Source organism: Bubalus kerabau, chromosome 3, assembly GCF_029407905.1.
Source record: "Bubalus kerabau isolate K-KA32 ecotype Philippines breed swamp buffalo chromosome 3, PCC_UOA_SB_1v2, whole genome shotgun sequence".
NCBI classification, from domain to species: Eukaryota; Metazoa; Chordata; class Mammalia; order Artiodactyla; family Bovidae; genus Bubalus; species Bubalus kerabau.
In genome coordinates, this window is record NC_073626.1 from 104,621,735 (window position 1) to 104,638,075 (window position 16,341).

Here is a 16,341-nt window from a genome sequence, read left to right on the forward strand (position 1 = left end):
CCATTCTGAAGGCTGTCTTTTCACCTTGCTAATAGTTTCCTTTGATGTGCAGAAGCTTTTAAGGTTAATTAGGTCCCATTTGTTTATTTTTGCTTTTATTTCCAATATTCTGGGAGGGGGGTCATAGAGGATCCTGCTGTGATGTATGTCAGAGAGTGTTTTGCCTATGTTCTCCTCTAGGAGTTTTATAGTTTCTGGTCTTATGTTTAGATCTTTAATCCATTTTGAGTTTATTTTTGTGTATGGTGTTAGAAAGTGTTCTAGTTTCATTCTTTTACAAGTGGTTGACCAGATTTCCCAGCACCACTTGTTAAAGAGATTGTCTTTAATCCATTGTATATTCTTGCCTCCTTTGTCAAAGATAAGGTGTCCATATGTGCGTGGATTTATCTCTGGGCTTTCTATTTTGTTCCATTGATCTATATTTCTGTCTTTGTGCCAGTACCATACTGTCTTGATCACTGTGGCTTTGTAGTAGAGCCTGAAGTCAGGTAGGTTGATTCCTCCAGTTCCATTCTTCTTTCTCAAGATCGCTTTGGCTATTCGAGGTTTTTTGTATTTCCATACAAATTGTGAAATTATTTGTTCCAGCTCTGTGAAGAATGCTGTTGGTAGCTTGATAGGGATTGCATTGAATCTATAGATTGCTTTGGGTAGCATTTCACTTTCTTTACCAGTAATCCCCATATATGTCTTCTCTTATATGGAAGAGGAGTGGAGCTAGGGTGAAGACACTACAAGTCTTTGGCCTGATTATATTAGCACCCAATTCCCACCAACAACCTCAATAATATTTACATTCTCTGTTCAATTCTCTAGAGGATATATCTACCAGTACACTCTTCAGGTTCATCTCATCAGACCTTCTTATATTAAATGTACTATCTCTTTTCTCAAACTGGCTTCCATTCTTAATATACTTCCCTAGATATTTCTGTCGATCATAGTATATTTCCTGTCCAAAGGGCTTCAGGTCTCCATGTTAACTTGCTTTCTTTGTCCTATTGCCCTTCCCTCCCCTATATTTACCATGTACCCTCATTCGGATCTCTAACAAAGTATAATGATCATTCTTTAATAAAATTATTAATATCCATTCTCCACTCCCCTTGTAAAAAGTCTTCAACCAGAACTCACATCCGAACCTGCATCATTATTAAAGTTTCACAGCAGGCTCCTTGCCTCCAGTTGGCATATGTGGAGATATACAACCTTTTACTGGAACATTTCCCTTTTGCATGCATGTGCAATATCACAAATTAAACATGGCTTTCAGGGCTACAAATTCAAAACACAGCTGAAGAATATTTTTCAATACAATACCTGAGTTAGACAATCAGGACAGATATAATAGTCCATGAAACTTGAAGAAGTCAAGAGCATTTCACAGCAAAGTATGCAGAACTTGGGTGAATGGCTCATAAAAGAAAACCAAGAAGGCCTAGGTAGGACACAGAAATCTCTACAAAAGATTATTTTCACCCTAGTAGTATAAATGAGACAACTGAAACTTAGAAAGAGTAAATAATTATTTAAAGGCCAGTCAATAAGTGTTTTTCCCTGAAGGCACGGACTTGTTTTTGTTTTTGTTTTTATTTAAATCACTTAAGTAACTTTTTTGTTGTTGTTGTTGTTTTATTTTATTTTATTTTTTAACTTTACAATATTGTTTTTGTTTGTTTGTTTGTTTTGTTTTTTTGCTGCTCTAACTCCAGCTTCTAAAATATTCTGAGTATTAAAAAATATTTGTTGAATGACTGAATGAATCTACCTCCTCCCCCTTCACAAAATCGATTTAGCCTCTCTGGCTTTATCTGTATTCAATCTGTAATTTTCCAGTCAAAGCTCAAGTCTTGTCAACTCCTTTAAGTCTTGACCACTCCAGACATCTGTGATTTCCTATTCTGTTGAATTTGTACTGTGGTAAATTACAGAAATTTGCTCTCTTTTAGAAAAGGAAATGATTTCAAACAACTTCTTTAAAAAACTCGAGAAAAATACTGAAACTTTTGGATTCTCTCTCTTTGACCCAGAATAGTTTCAAGTTTCATTTCTAAAGATATTTCATGTCAAAGAGCTAGACAAGTTTTGCTGAGCACCGTCATGAGTGCTTTAGTAACAATAGTGTAGTGTTAGTCACTCAGGAAGATCATGAGTGTTTTAGGGAAAGCCGTAGGCTTAAACAAGACCAGACTTCAAATTTTTAAATATATGCGGATTCATGATTTCCTAGAGTAGATAGTGAATAAAAATAGAAGATATCTTCATCTGAATACAGTCAATATATTGGGATTAGTTAATTGAACTATAAAATTATCATGACATATGGGTAAGAAACACATTATACATTGGAATTTCTAATCCAATGCATTAGTTCTATGGGGCACAGCCTCACCTCCATGTACAGTCAGTCATTTACACACACAGCTCCATTATTACAAGTAGGATTTACATGCAAATTCCTGTTAGTAGCAAAAGGAGAACCTAACTCAACAAGATTATTTCAAACTTTTAGACAGAAATCAAAGATTAGACTACCTTAAGCTACAGAATGTCAATATTTCACTTGTCAAGAGACAATGGTTATAGAATGTGTTTGTATCAGGATTTCTTATGTTTAATTCTTAGGGGGAAAAAAGGAAAGAAAGCAATGCAATGAAATAGCTTTATTGAAAATACTTTCTAAAGGCTCTGGTGACCTTCAGCTTACCTTAGGTAGAGTTTTCCTCTTGGTTCATGTGGGACATGCTCAGCCAAAACTTCAGCCAAGGTCATTATTGTTATAGTTTCTATTCAAACACATTTTTAGTCTTTTTACTTAGGAAAAAGACAGAAGGGATTTCTTAGAGGGAAACAACTTGGAAAATAAAGAGAGATCTATAATTTTAGTTTACACAGCTTACAGTAAAGCTTAAGGTTAAAGCAACAAAACATAGCAAAACCCAACTTGCATCAACAGAGGCAATTGCTTTAAGGTTTCATAAATGAAGAAGAAGAAATAATAGAGCTAGGTTTTAAAGTGATCCCAGAACATGCCTGAATCTATTTGTTGGTAGACTATAAAAGAGAAAACTATGTAAAATAAAGATTAATTAAAACCTTTCATTTTCTTGAAATGTTTGCGAGTCCTCTGTGCACCAGGAACATCTCAGTTCACCCTGAAATTGGCATCCGTACAGATTCATAAGTGGGCTCCAGTTGGACAGACAGACTCATTAATTCTCTCTTTATCACAAACCCAGAACATCTGGGTATTGCCCTTTAAAACAACATCAGGTTAAGAAAACAAACCATTTCTCAGACCTGACAAAAGGTTTTGAGTTACAGGATAGACAGTCTTAGGGTGAATAAACTAATATGTTTGGGTATCATACATAGGCTATTTAGAAGTTGATTTACAACTTTATGAAATTCTTAATCCCATTCTCTGCATTTCCCTGTTTCCATCCTTGTTCCTAGTTTTTGGCCAAAACTGAAAACGATTGTTGTCTCTCAGGAAACAAACAAATGTTGAATAAATTAAGCTTGATCTCAGAATATTTGGGATAAAATTTAATGATCTCAAATACTTCATGCTGACTCATTCTTGGGGCAAAACTGACTTCTTAATAGAAGGAGGGCTTGATTTGTTCTTGCTGACATGGACTTCACAAGAAATTTTAAAATTTTGAACTCTTGTATCTCAGAGATGCAACCAGAAGGGTTTTTATTTCTTTTCTTCTGAAAATTGAAAGATATGTCATACCTCCTCTTAAAACATCATGGTTTTACAGAGCCAATGAGATGATTTGGCTGTCATACAAATGAACAAATTTGCTCTGAGTACTGTGTATAAGAAAGATGTGTTTTTCATTTAATGTTTATAGTAAAACAAACTTGAGAGACAATCAGTAGATACAATCTTAATGGAAATGCCAGACCTACTTTGTATCTCACACAGAAGTGATATTACTGCCCATAAGAGGGGAAAAATGGTATTATCAGATTTGAATTGACCTGGCTTCAGGAAGGGGTGTGTATCTCTGTATGAATGTGTGTGTTGTTGTTGTTCACTCCACATATGTGAGTTTGAATCAGCTTTCTAAAAGTATAACACACTTTTTAAACATTTTATATAAACAGACCTCCACTCATTATTTTGACAAGATTACAAATTAAAGCTTCCCTTCAGATTGTTAATGACAAGAAGAATCATTCCATTGGGCATTTTTAGATTAAATTGTTACCTGAAGTCAATCCAAATTAAAAGCTCCTTGATTTTCCAAATGTAGATGATGTGTAACAGGAGTTTCTTAAAGCATCTATGATCTAAAGTTTTATATTATAGCGATATAATATATCCCTATTTTTGCAAAAGCAAAAAAGAACAAAAAATACATGAAATAAAACCCAGAGTTGCTTTATTGTAAATGTGCTGGTGTAAGCACTTCTAAATGCAAAAGGGATATTAAAATACACATGTACATCCACATTTAATGTTTTCACTTCACCTCTTCCCATTTTATTCTTTTAATAGCAATGCTACAGAGAGGACTTTTAGATAAATCTTACCAGCAAAGCCTGGTGTTGCAACAAAGTTAACTACCCCCAAGCTTCTATTTAAGGTTACCTGGCATAGTTAGCTCTGCCAGATGTAGTTTTGCTATTGGATAATTTGATTTGCTGACAATATCCACTGCCTTAAAATAGGAAGGGCCTAGGTGACTGGTGTCCAAATCACACATATTCTTTTGGTTAAAATGAAATGTGAGTCTGAATTTAGCCTTTAATTACATTTCCTTCTCTACCTCCAACAAACAAATTTTTACAACCTTCCCAATGAAAAAAGTCATATTTTGTGAATTACTACTTTGGAAGCAGCCCAGGACCAAACTTTATTTAGGAAATTTTCTATTATTTGTATTAATCAAAGATATACATCCTCTGTGTTTTCAATGGTTTTCAGATCAGATCAGATCAGATGAGTCGCTCAGTCGTGTCCGACTCTTTGCAACCCCATGAATCACAACATGCCAGGCCTCCCTGTCCAACACCAACTCCCGGAGTTCACTGAGACTCACATCCAGCAAGTCAGTGATGCCATCCAGCCATCTCATCCTCTGTCATCCCCTTCTCCTCTTGCCCCCAATCCCTCCCAGCATCAGAGTCTTTCCAATGAGTCAACTCTTCACATGAGGTGGCCAAAGTACTAAAGTTTCAGCTTTAGCATCATTCCTTCCAAAGAAATCCCAGGGCTGATCTCCTTCAGAATGGACTGGTTAGATCTCCTTGCAGTCCAAGGGACTCTCAAGAGTCTTCTCCAACACCACAGTTCAAAAGCATCAATTCTTGGGTGCTCAGTCTTCTTCACAGTCCAACTCTCACACCCATACATGACCACAGGAAAAACCATACCCTTGACTAGATGAACTTTTGTTGGCAAAGTAATGTCTCTGCTTTTGAATATGCTATCTAGATTCAATGGCTTTATCAAATGGCTAATGCCTGCCTTGGAGGCATGGTTGGCCACAGAATTTAAGACTTCTATCTAAACTGCCAACTGATAAGTTGAAATTGTTCTTGCAAGATTCTAATGCAGAAAAAAGCAAGCCAGTAAACAAGCAAAGTAATACCAGAGAGCTTCTGCAATATTTCAGGTACTTGAACTGACTCAAAAACATCTTCAGGATTAAGAATTTAATCAAAGCAGGTAAAAATTAAATTCACCATAGGTAAAGAAGGGAGCTTCATGTTAGAAGAGAAATAAAATAGTATTGCTTAAGAGAAACATTAAAACTAGGCATTCCTTAAATTATCTCTCCTAATAAGATGTGTCTGTCATTTTTTTCTTCTGGCGTTAGCCCTGTGGAAGCTGCATTGTTCCATCAGAATTGTTCTGTCAAATGAAAAACCTGTCTACATTTTACCATGTTCTTAAACAAGCAAGACTAAGTATTAAATCTGAGGGCTCTGTACTTTAAGAAATGTTTTTACAAGTGGAAAGTTATTCAGCTTAGATAGTTCATCCATTTTCCAGAGGCTTTTAAACCTGCATAATATATTGAATGTCAAAAAGCTATAAAATCTCTTTAACTATTGATATCTATTTGTAGATAGCAATATAAATCCTGCCATAAACTCGAACAAGTAAATGACTTTATCTAAACACAGATTTGGAGCATCACTCTACTGTTACAGATGCCTACCTTTCTTGTTATATTGTATACCAGCAAGCTTAAAAAAATTTTTTTTGATTACTGCTTTTAAATGATTGCCATAGGAAGTCAATATCAGGTGGTTTTTTTTTAACAAAAATTGGGTTAATTGTAATATAAAAGTATCTGCTGCATGCTGTGTTTATGTACTTTAGGTATAGGCACATATAGCTATAGAAATAATACAATAAAAATTAAAAAAAACAATCACCATATCATGGTGGACCTTCTTCAGATATGAACTTATGTGAATTAAGGTATGGTTAGCTGCCTAAACTAACAAACCCAAAAGTTTACTTTTCACTGCTGCTGCTGCTGCTGCTAAGTCGCTTCAGTCGTGTCCGACTCTGTGTGACCTCATAAATGGCAGCCCGCCATGCTCCCCTGTCCCTGGGATTCTCCAGGCAAGAACATTGGAGTGGGTTGCCATTTCCTTCTCCAATGCATGAAAGTGAAAAGTGAAAGTGAAGTTGCTCAGTCATGTCCGACTCTTTGCGACCCCATGGACTGCAGCCCACCAGGCTCCTCCGTCCATGGGATTTTCCAGGCAAGAGTACTGGAGCGGGGTGCCATTGTAGAAAATGAATGTTCCTGATTTGGGGTAGTTCTTTCTCAACTGCTACTTCTGGGGCATAGACACTCCGTCCATCTTGTACTCTTGTGCCTCTTCAGTGGTTTCAGTGTCACTTAGATAGTCTTCGTTGCCTCTGCAGGAGGAAAAACAACATGGAAGATCACATGGGCTTGGCCTGGAAGGAACTAAAATCACTCTTCCTCAGCCCATTGGCTAGAATTCAGTATAAATTAGATCTCAATGGTCTTATGATTGGAAAGGGAAGAAATAGATTTTGTGACCAGATAGAAAGTCTCTGCTCCAGAACTATTTAGCGTGCCCTTGCATTTTATAACATCCAACTTCTCATAGTCCTTTCTAGATGATCATTTTGACCATCAAATCCATTGATGATGATGTTTCCATCCCAACTGCCCGTTGCTTTTGTTTTTGCTCTCTTCACAATAGCCTCTTAGCTAAGCAAGCTGCATCTGGTCTTCCTCTATTTCTAATTTATGCTTCACACAAAGGCTAACATTTAAAAACACCAATATCATGAATCCCAGTTTCAACAGCTCTCAATTGCCCACAGTATAAAGCCTTGAATCCTTACCTTGGCCTTTGATGCCCATAATGATACAAGTCTTTTAAATTTTCCATATTCATCTTCTGCCAGTCCCTGTATTTCATTTTAGTAACACCAATCTACTCAAACCTCTTGAAACAAGCTGCATACTTACTTGCATTCATATGTATGCATATTCATTTATTCCATCTAAAGCCTCTCCTTCTTGTTCCATACGGGGAAATTCTGCTTATTCTTTAATATTCAACTCTTCACAAAACTTTTTTCCCAGAAGACTTGGTGTTTTCTCTTTTATATATAATCTAAACATTCCATGATTCATAGCACTTATGTAAACCCTGACTATTTATTCTTTATCCCTTCCCCAGGATTGGGAGATTCTCAAATTTATGGACTATAAGATATTCTTCTTTGATTTAAAGCTACCATATAGAGTCTGGCATATACCAGGCTAAAAACTGAACAGAATCCAGTCTTTACCTAGAGTTGGCTAAATTATTTTGAATGAATGACAGTCAAAAGTACACGAAGGTAGGCTTTCATATGAATATAAGTGTATTATACTGTGGGAATACAAATAAAAACTTCATAGTTCAGGATTTGAGCTATTTGGTCAAAACAGTTCTGTCTGCCTTGTAAAACTAATCTCAAGTTATTTTAAAGATAATCCCTATTATTTTCAATAACATACTGTCACTTACAAGGGCCTTTTGCCACAAACTTTTCTCTAATCAATAGCCAGCCCTGACAATTTTTCAGACTCAACATTTCTAAGGGGCATTCTCTATATCTGCCCTTACTTTGTATTTTCATTTTGATATTCACTAAAATTATGCTTTAGTGTTTCCTCCATATTATTTCTATTTCAGTGGAGTCATATAGACATGATCATGAATAGAGGACCTTAACCCTCCCCACTAAAGATATCCTCAGTTTTACCTCACAAAGACCACAAATAAATATAAAATCTAATTAAGAAACAAACACAGTATTTTGCTTGCTCTATGAGTAACTTTATAGTAAATTTGATTCCCACTTACCACCAAATTTCCATTTGAATAATTCCTATATAGACATTTGGAGCCAACAATGACAAGTTCAAAGACATTATTTATTAACTATTTAAAAGAGTGGAACTTATTTTGTACCCTTCAAAGAGCTTAGTACAAATGTAAGCACAGGGAAATCAATAATAATAATAACTTATTAAATGATTTTTCAATTACTATAGCATGTATCTAGATATTAGATATTATCATACTTTGTACTAAGGTTACAATACCAGTTTGTGAATCTGAAGCATTCAATCAGAGGGAAAACAGAAACAAATTTTGCCAATTAATTGACTGATATTATGTATCATAATGGAGAAGGCAATAGCACCCCACTCCAGTACTCTTGCCTGGAAAATCCATGGATAGAGGAGCCTGGTAGGCTGCAGTCCATGGGGTCGCTAAGAGTCGGACATGACTGAATGATTTCACTTTCAATTTTCACTTTCATGCATTGGAGAAGGAAATGGCAACCCACTCCAGCGTTCTCGCCTGGAGAATCCCAGGGACGGGGAAGCCTAGTGGGCTTCCGTCTATGGGGTCGCACAGAGTCGGACATGACTGAAGCGACTTAGCAGCATGTATCATAAAGAGAAAGTTTTGTTTAAGTGAACACTTCACATTTTAACCACTTTTGATTTGTTAGAGATTCTCAATTCAGAATAACTTTCCACTCTATGGGACAGTTGGCAGTATCTAAGACATTTGTGAAAACAGTGTCAGACTTTATTTTTGGGGGGCTCCAAAATCACTGCAGATGGTGACTGCAGCCATGAAATTAAAAGACGCTTACTCCTTGGAAGAAAAGTTATGACCAACCTAGATAGCATATTCAAAAGCAGAGACATTACTTTGCCAACAAAGGTCCATCTAGTCAAGGCTATGGTTTTTTCAGTGGTCATGTATGGATGTGAGAGTTGGACCGTGAAGAAAGCTGAGCGCCCAAGAATTGATGCTTTTGAACTGTGGTGTTGGAGAAGACTCCTGAGAGTCACTTGGACTGCAAAGAGATCCAACCAGTCCATTCTAAAGGAGATCAGCCCTGGGTGTTCTTTGGAAGGAATGATGCTAAAGCTGAAACTCCAGTACTTTGGCCACCTCATGTGAAGAGTTGACTCATTGGAAAGACTCTGATGCTGGGAGGGATTGGGGGCAGGAGGAAAAGGGGACAACAGAGGATGAGATGGTTGGATGGCATCACCGACTCAATGGACATGGGTTTGGGTGGACTCCGGGAGTTGGTGATGGACAGGGAGGCCTGGCATGCTGCGATTTATGGGGTCACAAAGAGTTGGACATGACTGAGAGACTGAACTGAACTGAACTGACAACATTTTTAATATCACAACAAGTGAGGGGGCTTGTAGGTAGGAGGTGGATAGGAGACAGAAATACTCTAAACATCCTACAATGCACAGCAGGTAAGTCCCTTACAACAGAATTATCTGTTCCAAAATGTTAATAGTGCCAAAGTTGAGAAACCCTAATACAGCCATAAACGGACACTTAATTTGAACAACATCACTTAAAAAAAAATTCCTCAATATTTCTCTGGGATTGAATGTTTGTCTTAATATTTACCTTGTTTCACTCACTTAAACAATAAACTTTAAAACTTTAAGTTTTTTGATGAGCACAGAATTTTATATATATATAAAAATTACTTTTTAACATCATATTTACATGCACGGGCTGAAAACATTTCACGTGCAGCTTGTCAAATGGAAATAATGTAAGCATTCCCCAACTCATCTTTAGCCATTTGAGTTCTCTGCTAGGAAAAAAGATGCCATTGGTTTGTTTGCTTTTCATGAAATAAAATAAACAAAACAAGAGTGTTTTTCATGGTCCAAAATATTTATGCTGGTTCATGCAAAGCTTACTAAAAGATGTTCATAAGTATTCCCTGTTGCATTTGCTGTGTCTAACTCAAGAGGTTATTTTTGATACCTCTCACATGCTCAAACACCAAATCCAACCAGGAAACAAGTACTAAGAATTCTATCCTTTAAAATCTTTACAGTAAGCTTCTTCCATGTAAATCCTGCTAGCACTGCCTTTGTGTTTAAGCTCTCAGCATATTTTGCCTGACCAAATTATTCTCTTTTTGTTTCCAGATGCAATCTCATGCCTATCACTTTCTTGTAACCCATCAGCTGTATTATTGCCATAGTGATTTTTCTAATCTTCAAAAATCTTTATGTACCTCTCTGTACTGGTTGTCATTTGATCTCCACTAATGGTCATCATTATAAATAGCTGTGAAAAGAAGAGAAGCCAAAAACAAAGGAGAAAAAGAAAGATATACCCATTTGAATGCAGAGTTCCAAAGAATAGCAAGAAGAGATAAGAAAGCCTTCCTCAGTGATCAGTGCAAAGAAATAGAGGAAAAACAATAGAATGGGAAAGCCTAGAGATCTCTTCAAGAAAATTAGAGATACCAAGGGAACATTTCATGCAAAGATGGGCTCAATAAAGGACAGATATTGTATATGGACCTAACAGAAACAGAAGATATTAGAGGTGGCAAGAATACATAGAAGAACTGTACAAAAAAGATCTTCATGACCCAGAAAATCACAATTGTGTGATCACTCACCAAGAGCCAGGCATCCTGGAATGTGAGGTCAAGAGGGCCTTAGGAAGCATCACTATGAAAAAACTAGTAGAGATGATGGAATTCCAGTTGAGCTATTTCAGATCCTAAAAGATGATGCTGTGAAAGTGCTGTACTCTATATGCCAGCAAATCTGGGAAACTCAGCAGTAGCCACAGGACTGGAAAAGGTCAGTTTTCATTCCAATCCCTAAGAAAGGCAGTGCCAAGGAATGCTCAAATTATCGCACAATTGCACTCATCTCACATGCTAGCAAAGTAATGCTCAAAATACTCCAACCAGGCTTTAGAAATACATGAACCATGAACTTCCAGATGTTCAATCTGGTTGTGGAAAAGGTAGAGGAACCAGAGATCAAACTGCCAACATCTGTTGGATCATAGGAAAAACAAGAGAATTCCAGAAAAAACATCTATTTCTGCTTTACTGACTATGCCAAAGCCTTTGACTGTGTGGATCACAATAAACCATAGAAAGTTCTGAAAGAGATGGAAATACCAGACCACCTGACTTGCCTCTTAAGAAATCTGTATGCAGGTCAGGAAGCAACAATTAGAACTGGACATAGAACAATAGACTGGTTCCAAATAGGAAAAGGAGTATGTCAAGGCTTTATATTGCCCCCATGCTTATTTAACTTATATGCAGAGTATATCACGAGAAATGCTGGGCTGGATGAAGCACAAGCTAGAATCAAGATTGCTGGGAGAAATATCAATAACCTCAGATATGCAGATGACACCACCCTTATGGTAGAAAGTGACAAAGAACTAAAGAGTCTCTTGATGAAAGTGAAAGAGGAGAGTGAAAAATTTGGCTTAAAGCTCAACATTCAGAAAACAAAGATCATGGCATCTGATCCCATCACTTCATGGTAGATAGATAACAGTGGCTGACTTTATTTTCCTGGGCTCCAAAATCACTGGAGATGGTGACTGCAGCCATGAAATAAAAAGATGCTTATTCCTTGGAAGAAAAGTTATGACCAACCTAGACAGCATATTAAAAAGCAGAGAGATTACTTTGCCGACAAATGTCTGTCTAGTCAAGGCTATGGTTTTTCCAGTAGTCATGTATAGATGTGAGAGTTGGACTATAAAAAAAAGCTAAGTGCCAAAGAATGGATGCTTTTGAACTGTGGTGTTGGAGAATACTCTTGAGAATCCCTTGGACTGCAAAGAGATCCAACCAGTCCATCCTAAAGGAAATCAGTCCTAAATGTTCATTGGAAGGATTGATGTTGAAGCTGAAGGTCCAATACTTTGGCCACTTGATGTGAAGAACTGACTCATTTGAAAAGACCCTTATGCTGGTAAAGATTGAGGGCAGGAGGAGAAGGGGACAACAGAGAATAAGATGGTTGGATGACATCACCAACTCAATGGACATGAGTGAGTAAACTCCGGGAATTGGTGATGGACAGGGAGGCCTGGCATGCTGTAGTCCATGGGGTTACAAAGAGTCGGAAATGACTGAGTGACTGAATTGAACTGAACTGAATGGTCATCATTGAATAATTTTTATATTAAGGATTAGAAATCTAACTATATCTAGACACCTGTGTTCTTATGTATGCTACCTACTTTTATTGGGATTGACTCATGGACTAAATTGATCTGAGTCTGAAAGTTTGAATTTACAGCATGAAATTTCTCCACTGGGTAAAGCTCACGCTCTTTAGCCCATAGAGTCCATTGTGACCCATTTCCTATGTAATTCTTTAGTATTCTCAGATCCCCCATATATGGGGCTTCCCTTGTGGCTCAGAAGGTATAGAATCTACCTGCAATGCAGGATGAAGTGAAGTGAAGCATAGTAGCTCAGTCGTGTCTGACTCTTTGCTACCCTGTGGGCTGTAGCTTACCAAGCTCTTCCCTCCATGGGATTCTCCAGGCAAGAGTACTTGAGTGGGTTGCCATTTCCTTCTCCAGGGGATCTTCCCAACCCAGGGATCGAACCTGGGTCTCCCGCATTGTGGGCAGATGCTTTAACCTCTGAGCCACCAGGGAAGCAATGCAGGATACCAGGGTTCAATCCCTGGGTTGGGAGATCCCTTGGAGAAGGCAATGGCAACCCACTCCAGTATTCTTGCCTGGAAAATTTCATGGACAGAGGAGCCTGGTAGGCTACAGTCTATGGGGTTGCAAAGAGTCGGACACAACTGAGTGACTAACACTTTCACTTTTGACATATACATGTCCTTTGCTGTCACTGCATCAGATAGTCCCCAAGAGTACCATTTTGTGATGCTTTCTCATATTCATTCATGTCATTTTTATATCTTCTTTAGCTTATAAATAGCTACATCAAGAATTCATGTAGAATGCAGAATTATCATATCATCCAGAAATGCAATTCCTAGGAATCTACCCTACCCCAAAGAATTGAAAGCATGCATTGAAACAAATTCTGGTACAGTAAGTTAAAGTTTGAAGCAGTGCTATTCACTACAGCCAAAGTATGGAAAAATCCCCAAATGCCCATCAATGGATGAATGGATTAAAAAATGTGGTATATCTAAAAAATAGAATCCCACTCAGCTATAAGAAATAAATGAAGTATTGATGCACGTTATACCATGAAGAATCTCAAAAATAAGTAAAAAGAAGCCAAACACAAAAGGTCACATATTATATTATTGCATTTATATAAAATATCCAAAATAGTTAAACCTGTAGAGACAAAGAGTAGATTAGTGATGACCAGGGGCTAGGAGAGGTGAAAGGGATGGCAGGGGCAGGAAGGGGGTCTGCTTAATAACTACCATGCTTCCTGTGGAAGTGATAAAATATTTTCAAACTAGGTAACTGTGACTTTAGGCTTCCCTGGTAGCTCAGCTGGTAAAGAATCTGCCTGCAATGCAGGAGATCCCAGCTTAACTGCTGGGTTGCTAATATCCCCTGGAGAAAGGATAGGCTACCCACTCCAGTATTCTTGGGTTTCCCTGTACTGGCTCAGACAGTAAAGAATCCACCTGCAGTATTGAAAACCTGGGTTTGATCCCTGATTTGGGAATATCCCCTAGAGGAGGGCATGACAACCCACTCCTTTATTCTTGCCTGGAGAATCCCCATGGACAGAGAAGCCTGGTGGGCTACAGTCCATGGAGTCATAGAGAGTCAGACATGACTAAGCAACTAAGCACAGCACAGCACAGCTGTGACTTTTGCACCACATCTTGAACATTCTAAATACCACTGGGTTATACACTTTAAATGGTTAATTTTATGATATATGAATTTTACTTCAATTAGTGCTTGCTTCGGCAACACATATACTAAAATAAATTTTACTTCAATTAGGAAAATAAATTAATCTGGTCAACTCAGCCTTGACATTTGATGGAAAGCCACTGCCAACCTTAATTCGATATGAACCGCCCTTCTTGATTCCAAGAGAAACATATCTCTCTGTGCTCAAATATCAGTCTCATAGAGACCTTCCCTAAAAATCTCATTTAAAAAGGTCCCAAATCCATCATGTAACACTCTATATCTGGACCACTTTTCCTATTTGAATCTGTATTATATAGTGCAATTGGCAAAGAATCTGCCTGCCAATGCAGGAGCACAAGAGACATGGGTTTGATCCCTGGGTCGGGAAGACCCCTAGAACAGGAAATGGTAATCCACTTCAGTATTCTTGCCTGGAAAACCCCATGGACAGAGGAGCCTACAGGTTACAGTCCATGAGGTCACAAAGGGTCAGACATGACTGAGTATGCCTGAGTGCACATACATAATCTAAAGAACAGGTGTTCACCTTTCACAGTGAAATAGATAAAGAAGCACACCGCTTTTCTTAAGAATAATGAATTAACATTTAATTTCTTCATTGGGACATTATGTGAAGTACCTTCATGAACTTCCAAATCTAAGTTAACACAGATGTCAGGGAAGTACTATTGGCATGTAATTTTAGGGGCCAGAGGTGCTAGAGATCCTAATCTTCAGTTCTGTTAACAAAGAACGGTCTAGTACAACATTAAAATAGCAACCCACTTCTCTTTGAGAAATACTTCTCTGTGAAAGAGTGTTCCATTTGTCAGAGACATTGAATTAACCATGATGGCTAAAAAATTTAAAAGTTAAGGTCAACCCTAACTATTGCAGCTATGGAGTTACAATGATTTGCTTCTCATTGTCTGTTGTTTCCTAATGTTATGTGATTGTCTGTTCCTTCAGACTTGCATTATAGTATCCCTGTTGGAAAATAAATTTCTCCTTAAATTCAAGCTTACTTGCTAGTGATCTTAGCATCTTTGTATCTGATCTTTGTTGCTGTGTTACAAATAATTTAAACATTTAGTAAGTGAAAATAACATCTATTTATTTAATTTACAATTGCAAAAGCCTATAGTTGAGGCTAGGCTTTGTTGCTCAGTTGTTCCAATCTCCACTGACTTCCTCTGTTATGTTTAGCTAGAGCTTTGTTTCCAGGGTTGGTTGGGTACCTGTTGTTTTCCATTTATTTCTCACCCTCAAGTAGAGTAGCCCAGGCTGCAGCACATCATGTTGGCAGAGTTCTGGGAGACAGCATGGAAATTTGCACTGTATCAGCCAAAGTACGTCACCAGGCCAACTCAGATACAAACAATGGAACCACAGACTCTACTGTTCAATGAGAAAAGTCACAAAGTCACATTACAAAAGGTGTGGATACAAGGTAAGGTAAATAATGTTTGTGAGTTATCTACCACATTTTTGTGTAGCTCTTTTGAATCCAATAACAACACACACATAAACACACACACACGCACACACACACTCTTGTCCTCCTTTGCTTATACTCCTACTCACAAATGCAAACTGAGAAGACTCAATATTCAGCTTAACAACTGGTTGGAGACTTCAATTGCCATACCTTATCTCAATATTTTATTACCTTGAATACAGGCAGTGACCACGCATGGATTGATCCTTCTTTTTAAGATACCTGGGTTGTGTGATCTCCATCAGAAGATAGTCAAGCAATAGGCAAGTTCTCATATTCCCGCATTCTTATACTTCCATCATCTTCTTCCCTTTCCTTTTCAAACTCTTGCCTGGAAAGCTTGGCAGTTGAACTCCCTCAAGTTACTAGAAATAAAATTATATCCAAGTCATTAAGAAAATAATAATAATGATAAAATAAGATTGATGAAAATACCTTGAAAATTCTCAGCTAATGATACTAAATTGCAGTGGTAAGAATTTCAATTAGATACTTGGAAATACTTCTTGATTATTATAATTTGAGATATTGCCAAGTGATTTAAAGGAAAACAATGTTCTCTCTAGAGATTTACAAAAAAAGAGCAGACCACTTTATTGGTGAAATGCCTTTAATGAAATACTGCC

General features: G+C 37.5%; 1 long non-coding RNA gene across 2 annotated transcripts in view; it reads right to left on the bottom strand.

Moving 5' to 3' along the window:
• Nucleotides 1-4,393: 4,393 nt before the first annotated feature.
• Nucleotides 4,394-16,341, bottom strand: part of LOC129647740 (uncharacterized) — a 34,666-nt gene continuing 22,718 nt past the window's right edge. Inside the window, exons 2-3 of one of the 2 annotated variants that reach the window (XR_008712472.1) lie at nucleotides 15,887-16,080; nucleotides 4,394-6,901 (exon numbers count right to left, since the gene is read on the bottom strand). This is a non-coding gene — a long non-coding RNA (uncharacterized LOC129647740). Of the gene's footprint in view, nucleotides 6,902-15,364; nucleotides 15,616-15,886; nucleotides 16,081-16,341 lie in introns of those variants that run through there. The other variant, XR_008712473.1, reaches the window with a different exon arrangement.